This window comes from Mustelus asterias, chromosome 17 (assembly GCF_964213995.1).
Source record: "Mustelus asterias chromosome 17, sMusAst1.hap1.1, whole genome shotgun sequence".
NCBI classification, from domain to species: Eukaryota; Metazoa; Chordata; class Chondrichthyes; order Carcharhiniformes; family Triakidae; genus Mustelus; species Mustelus asterias.
Window position 1 is genome coordinate 59,009,965 of NC_135817.1, and position 7,768 is coordinate 59,017,732.

A 7,768-nucleotide genomic window follows, 5' to 3' on the forward strand; every position below is an offset into this window, starting at 1 on the left:
AATAAATAAACTGTAAACTTTAAATAAACAAATAAACAGGACCCCAACTCCAAATGAGTATCCAATGATCCTTGCTGGGAATGGTGGTACAGGCAAAGATTGATAGGCTCAAAGTCAAATACCCTGCTAATATTTGCTCCATAAAGAATTGCCATTCGATTGAGGTATGAAAGAACTACTCGCACCCTATCTCAGCAATAGCCTGGAATGCAGAAGAGGGGAAGAAACACTCAGGGAAAAATAAGAATTCTCACCATGCATAAGAATCTGCAGTGGGACAGAAGGAGTGTAAAGAGTTTGGGGAAAGAAATATACTCACTACGGTCATTATCCAGTGATATCCACTTTCACGGTGCTTGTAGATTGTATTTGTATTTTCACTGCATTGGCTGTAATTTCCCACAGTCAAACAACCATCATAATTCCTCTCACTGCCTTGTCGCTCATAGGAAGCATTGCTCTTTGGAGAACAATGGATGGTCTGCACACAATGCCCACTGTGAGTCATTCTCAAGCTTGCATTTTCTTTGAGGTAGACCCTAACTGCAAAAAAAAGGAAACTGAAGCTTCTCGGTTTCTAGGGAGACTGAAATTCAAAAGAGAAAACTTCTGGGAGACTGAAACTGGTCGAAACCAGTTATATATAAAAAAAAGAAAGGATGCAGCACCATCTGAGCTCACCTGACAAGCCCAGCAGTGAGGGCAGCTAGGCTGAAGGTGACAGAGGATGGATTCAGGAGCCGGGATCAACAGAATCAGTGGTCTCTGCTACTCAAAAGACAACATCCATGAGTCAGCATCATCAAGACTGTCATAAGCAGAGATGAGGAGGTTCATGCGTGATTCTGGTGAATACCGTGCCTGTGGAACTGGGCTTGGATTGTGTGCTGAGGATCAGGCTATATCCTGGACGAGGAAGAACTTGAATTCTTCATGCAAAAGACAGAGTTTGGAGAACTCAGAGGGCAGAAATAGATTTGATTTGTCATGTGTATTGGTATGCAGTGAAAAGTATTGTTTCTTTCATGCTATACAGAGAAAGCATACTGTTCATAGAGAAGGAAAGGAGAGAGTGCAGAATGTAGTGTTACGGTCATAGCTAGGGTGTAGAGAAAGATCAACTTATGCGAGGTAGGTCCATTCAAAAATCTGATGGCAGCAGGGAAGAAGCTGTTCTTGTGTTGGTGGTACATGACCTTAGACTTTCATACCATATAAAGGATAGATGACTCATACACAGTGAGGACTGCTGAGTAAATTTGTACGATCTGTCTTTGATGTATCTGCCATTTAATGTGCAATTTTTAGTTGATAATCCACCACAATTTGCCTGATGGCACAGTGGTTAGCTGTGCCATCAGGCACAGCTAACCACTGCTGCCTCAGTGCCAGGGACACAGATTCAATTCCCGGCTTGGGTCACTGTCTGTGTGGAGTTTGCATGTTCTCCCCATGGGTTTCCTCCGGGTGCTCCAGTTTCCTCCCACATTCTGAAAGACCTGCTGGTTAGGTGCATTGACCCAAACAGGCGCCCAGGGGAATTTCACAGTAACTTTATTGCAGTGTCAATGCAAGCCTTATTTATGACTAATAAACAAACATTGAATTCATGTTTAGATTGATTTTCAGATTTGATTGAAGTAAAAACTAGAATAAAGTGAAATTTTGTCTTTTTTGATGAGCTCATTCAGTAAACGAATGTCATTTGGTTTGTTCATCTCCATGGCTATCATAAAAACACAATGAAGGACAGTAAAAATCAGTTAATAGTGCAGTCAATTTTCAGAATCTGAAAAGGGGATTCAGCTGGCAAACTGTATTGGTGGTTAGGCCAATAAACCAGGGCTTAATTATTGCAGTCTTTAAACCAGATTAATAAAAATTCCTTCTGCAAGTTGGACCTCTTATTTTATGAATAACTTCGTGATTAAAAGATTAAGAAGTTAAAGTAAAGTTTATTTATTAGTGTCACAAGCAGGCTTACATTCACACTGCAATGAAGTTACTATGAAAATCCCCTAGTCGCCACACTCCGGCGCCTGTTCGGGTACACGGGGGGATAATTTAGCATGGCCAATTCACCTAACCTGCATATCTTTGGACTGTGGGAGGAAACCGGAGCACCCGGAGGAAACCCACGCAGACACAGAGAGTATGTGTAAACTCCACACAGACAGTGACCCAAGCCAGGAATCGAACCCAGGACCCTGGTGCTGTGAGGCAGCAGTGCTAACCACTGTGCCACCGTGATGTTAAAATGCACAACAAGCAAATGTACACATGAAGTGGAGCAATCTCATTCATAGTCAGAGGAGATCAAAAGAATGTATAATAGGACTGTGCAAACTAACAACATCGCAAAATAATTAATATTCTGTGGCAAACGTTAATGGCTTTGAAATACATCATTTTCCAATTTTTGTAATCTTAGAAATACATAATCTTATTGGTCCACCCATCAAAGGTGATCGGGACCTAATCTCCATGTAGAATGAAGTAAGTTTCAGCCTTAGTGACACTCTCATCACTGAATCAAAATGGTTCGTTCCAGGAACACCAATGCAGCACTCCTACAGCGCTACACTATGAGGAGGGGCTGCTTCCTCAGATGGGACAATAAACCAAGACTGCCCTTTCACATGAACGTAAAAGCACTATTTTGAACAAAGGACCTCTTTTGGATCTTCTGGCCAATATTTATTTTAAACCAACATCACACTGAAAAAAACTCATCTCTCTTCACTATTGGTGGGACTTGCTGTATTCGAATTCGCCGCCATATTTCCTACAATATAACATTTCAAAAAAGTACTTCATTGGCTGTAAAGCACTTTGGGGAGTCCTGAGGCCACGACGGGCACTATGTCTGTGTGAATCCTGGGATTTTAAAATACAAGGAGCCATTAGCTTTCAAATATTCCTTTCAGAGAGCAAGCTTTCCCCTCGCCATCCCATGTCCAATGATCCAGTTGAAACTAAAAGCTTATCATTGACGTAGAAACCATGAGGCCAAGCTCCCATCCTCTCACTCTGCAGTGCACCAAGTTAGATTTATTGGTTTTGGTTCCATGCAGAGTAAACCCCATGGTACAAACATCAAAGGGTTCAATATGACATTTTGAATCAGTAATGTGCCATACACCATGTTGGTTTGTGCACTAGTAGTCAGTGCCTGCTTAAAACTGGCATTATGCCTTCTGCGTGTGCAATTTGGGATCTAAAGTCCATCCGCCCTCTTGAAATTGGTTTCTAACTAACTTCCCATGTGCTGTGGATGCCACATCTTGTTTTTCTTGGGTGCAAGACAGCCAATGCAGTGGTGTTAAAAGGGTTTTTAAAAATTTATTCATGGGACATGGGTGTTGCTGATCGGCCAGCATTTATTGCCCATCCCTAATTGCTCTTGGAGGGCAGTTGAGAGTCAACCACATTTCTGTGGCTCTGGAGGCACATGTAGGCCAGACCAGGAATCCGCATAAATGAGGAGGAGAAGGAGAAGGAGAGCCAGAAGGAGCAACATTGGCTTCCCTGACTGCACATTAAGACTGCAGGCCAATGCTAGCCCTCCCTTGATATCCCATCCACCTCTCCAAGACTCACTTGGGCCAGTAGACAACTTTCATCCTTTCCAGGAATTATACACTGTTTCTTCGGGCATGACTGGCACCACTTCAGTATAAAGTCTCACAACACCAGGTTAAAGTCCAACAGGTTTATTTGGTAACACAAGCCACAAGCTTTCGGAGCACTGCCCCTTCATCAGGTGAGTGGGAGTTGTGTTAACAAACAGGGCATGTAAATTTACAAGATAATGGTTGGAATGCGAGTTTTTACAGGTAATCAAGTCTTAAAAGGTACAGACAATGTGAATGGAGAGAGGGTTAAAGAGGTGTGTATTGTCTCCAGCCAGGACAGTTAGTGAGATTTTGCAAGCCCAGGCAAGTCGTGGGGGTTACAGACAGTGTGACATGAACCCAAGATCCCGGTTGAGGCCGTCCTCATGTGTGCAGAACTTGGCTATCAGTCTCTGCTCGGCGATTCTGCGTTGTCGTGTGTCGTGAAAACCGCCTTGGAGAACTTGGAATGTTGCGAGTCTGGATAACCCTTCGTCAGAGCTCTGACAACAGGTCATCCAGACTCGAAACGTTGGCTCTATTCTCTCTCCACAGATGCTGTCAAGCCTGCTAAGATTTTCCAGTATTTTCTGTTTTTGTTGCAACAACGTAAACGAGTCTCAGTAAATTCCAGTCCGTGCGGCGCACTCCAGAGCACAATTTAACATTTATTAGAGTACTGGACTTAAATTGTAATTTAATACTCGAAAAATTAAAGCACCATGCACCATTAACACTAACTTATTAAACTCCACATCAAGCCACTGTGCCAGCTAAGCCACTTCAGTTGATATAATACAGATGTCAACTGCCAAAAAGGTACATGGATAGATTGCAGATAGCAAAATTACAAATCTTAATAAAAACTGTCCAAATAAAAAAAATGCCAGACAAATTCACCTCATCACATCTAGACATTGTTAATTCTGTTTCCTTAACAAGATAAGTTTGGACTTGAAAGTGATCCTTCAGTAGAGGTATTATACACTGTGAACTGCACAATCTTGTAGTGATAGATCGGTGAGTTATTAATTAACTGACAACACCACAAGAGATCTATATATAAAATTAATGCATCCATCACACAGGAATGCTCAAGTACAGAAATTTGGAGCAGCACATATCTTTAGTCAAACAGTACAGAAATGACTCTTCGGCCCATCAAGTCTGCACTGACAATATCACCCACTAAAGGCATGCGAATCCCATTTTCCTGCACTTGTCCCATACCCTTGAATATTATGATATTTCAAGTGCTCATCCAAATATTTTTTAAGGGTTGTGAGGTTTGTGGCTTCGACTACCTTCCCAGGAAGCGCATTCCAGATCCCCACCACCCTCGAATGAAAATGTTTTTTCCTCAAATCCCCTCTGAATCTCGTGCCCCTTACCCTAAAACTATGTCCCCTCGTGACTGACCCCCCAACCAAGGGGAAGATTAGAGAAAGGAAGGGATAAGGTGATGCATGCATTTGAAAACAAGGATGAGAATGGAAGTAATGCTGACTTCTTCCCAAGGCACAAACATTCCAAATTTTAAAAAAGATCACTTCAAATTATGTTAAGAGTTGGGACTGTTCTGCTTAGATAAAAGGTCAACAGGAGTTTGAGGGAGATAGGGGTCTGAACAGAGTAGATATGGAGAAACTATTCCCACTCATGAAACAACCAAGAATGAATGTGCACAGATTTAAACTGATTGGCGAAAGAAGCAAAAGCAATACAAGAAATATTGTTTTTTGGGTTTTTTTTAGGGTCTGGAATGCACTTCCTCAGAGTGCGGTGGAGGCAGGTTCAATGGAAGCATTCAAAAATAAATTAGAGCATTAGTTGAAAATGAAGAATATGTAGAGTTACAGGGAGAAGACAGGAGAATGGTACTAAATGAATTGTTCATTCAGAGAGCCAGCGTGGACATGGTGGGCCGAATGGCCACCTTTTGCACTGTAACAATTCTGTGATCCTGCGCTTATTGAAAATACATTTAAAAATTCAAAACAAAATTACTGGAATGTAACAGTTACCAAAGAAAAATGATGCAAAAAAATTAAAGTTAAAGAATCTTAACTAAAATTTCCTCTGTTAAAATGTCCAAAATGAAAAAGTTTCTAAGCAAGAGTCATAGAATCATAGAATCCCTACAGTGCAGAAGGAGGCCACTCTGCCCATCGAGTCTGCACAAACCACAATCCCACCCAGGCCCTATTCCTGTAAACCCACATACTTACCCTGCTAATCCCTCTGACACTAGGACCAATTTCGCATGGCCAATCAACCTAACCTGCACATCTTTGGACTGTGGGACAAAACCAGGGCACTGGGAGGAAACCGAAGCAGACACGGAGAATGTGCAAACTCCACACAGACAGTGACCAGAGGCTAGAATTGAACCCGGGTCCCTGGTGCTGAGACCACTGTGCTGTATGAGGGGCCAAGATAAAAAGTCATATAGCTTTACAGCACAGAAAGAGGCCCTTCGGCCCATCATGTCTGCGCCCGCCATCAAGCACCTATCTATTCTATTCCCATTTTCAAGCACTTGGTCCATAGCCTTGTACACTATAGTGCTTCAAATGCTCATCTAAATGCTTCCTAAAATGTTGTGAACGTTCCCGTCTCTACCACCCTTTCAAGCAGTCCAGATTCCCGACACACTCTGGGTGAAAAGGTTTTTCCTCAAACTCCCTCTGCCCCTTACCTTAAATCCTGGTCATTGGCCTCCCTACAAAAGGAAAAAGGTTTAGAGCATGAGAATTAGGAGCAGGAGTAGGCCATCTGGCCCCTCAATAAGATCATGGCTGATCTTTTCATTGACTCAGCTCCACTTACCCACCAGCTCACAATAACCCTTAATTCCTTTACTTACTTTTCTTCCTATCTACACTATCTCTGCCCCTCATAAATTGTGCATATCTCAAGCAAGTCCCCTCTCAGCCTTCTCTGCTCTAAAGAGAAAACTAAATCTACACTGAAAGTTGCCAGTTGGACCTCTAACTTGTACGCCATACAATATAAGAATAAGTGCTGGAAAAGCAGCAAATAGGAGTGGTCATTCAAGAGGCAGTTTGTATTATATTCTAACAAGTGAAGCAACGGGATTTACTTGTAAACAACGTTTGGGGAGAAAATGCATTGCTAAATTTGGAAGAAAATAAGGGGAGGGGGACCTGAAATGCTTGTCTATTTTATTGATTTGAGTACATTTGAAAGCAAAGTCTGAAAAGCCAGAACAAAATTTATTTCAACGCCTACAATTAAATGGGGCCAATTTCCAGAACTAAAATCAGCAGGAGTCGAGAGGGAAAATAAAACACAGCAAGACCGAAAGTCAAGTTCACATCCTTGCATATCAACAAACAGGAATAAGTGTAAACACTCTAAACTGCGGGCACCATGTAGCCAGCTGGCCCGTCGCTGGCTACATTCTTCCCCAGAATCGTTCAAACATTTGAGCATGACAGCTCAACTGTGTGGGATGGTCAAACGCCAGACATTACAAAACACCGCCTTTAAACACAGGGCCAGCCCAAGGGCAAAATTAAATTAAATAATTGGTTCTCTCTTCACTTCCACAGCCCGACAGAAACACGTACACACACAAAGAGAGAAACACTGCAAAAGACAGAAGAGAAAGATGGAAGAGAAGGAGAATCAGACACAATGAAGCAGCAACACAAGGCGGTTACTCACCAGTAGCCTGCCTGATAAACAGCACCATTAAGGATTACTCAGTGACTGTACACTGGCTCCAGGAGGTTTTATTCACTGAAGACCCCACTAACTGCAGCTCTCAGCCCAGGCTCTGCACTGCAGCTGCCTCTGTTTTAAACAGCCAGCGCTGACATTTCCGCCTCTCCACCAGCGCTCAGGGAAAGGGGGAGGGAGACGCGAAAGGGGGAGGTTCACTAATACATTGACTGGCAGCGCAGGGCGTTCCCCGACTCTGTCGCCACTCTTCCTCCTTCCACCCACCTCTCACCTGGGCGAAGCGTCCCCCTCCGCCCCGAGAACTTATCCCCGGTTTGCATTGAAGCCACTCACCGGTGTGGCACAGCCCAATGCCAGACTATCCGACAGGCTGGTCACTCTTCCATATGGGCGAGCCCTTTCCCACTTGAGAAATGGCGTCGGGATTGGGGGGAGGTTACACTTTG

General features: G+C 43.2%; 1 protein-coding gene across 2 annotated transcripts in view; it reads right to left on the reverse strand.

The window, feature by feature from the left end:
* Nucleotides 1-7,477, reverse strand: part of dop1b (DOP1 leucine zipper like protein B) — a 148,553-nt gene extending 141,076 nt beyond the window's left edge. The window contains exon 1 of one of the 2 annotated variants that reach the window (XM_078232767.1): nucleotides 7,305-7,477. The gene's annotated coding sequence lies outside the window, so the exon portion shown is untranslated. The remainder of the gene's footprint in view (nucleotides 1-7,304) is intronic. The other variant, XM_078232769.1, reaches the window with a different exon arrangement.
* Nucleotides 7,478-7,768: the final 291 nt, after the last annotated feature.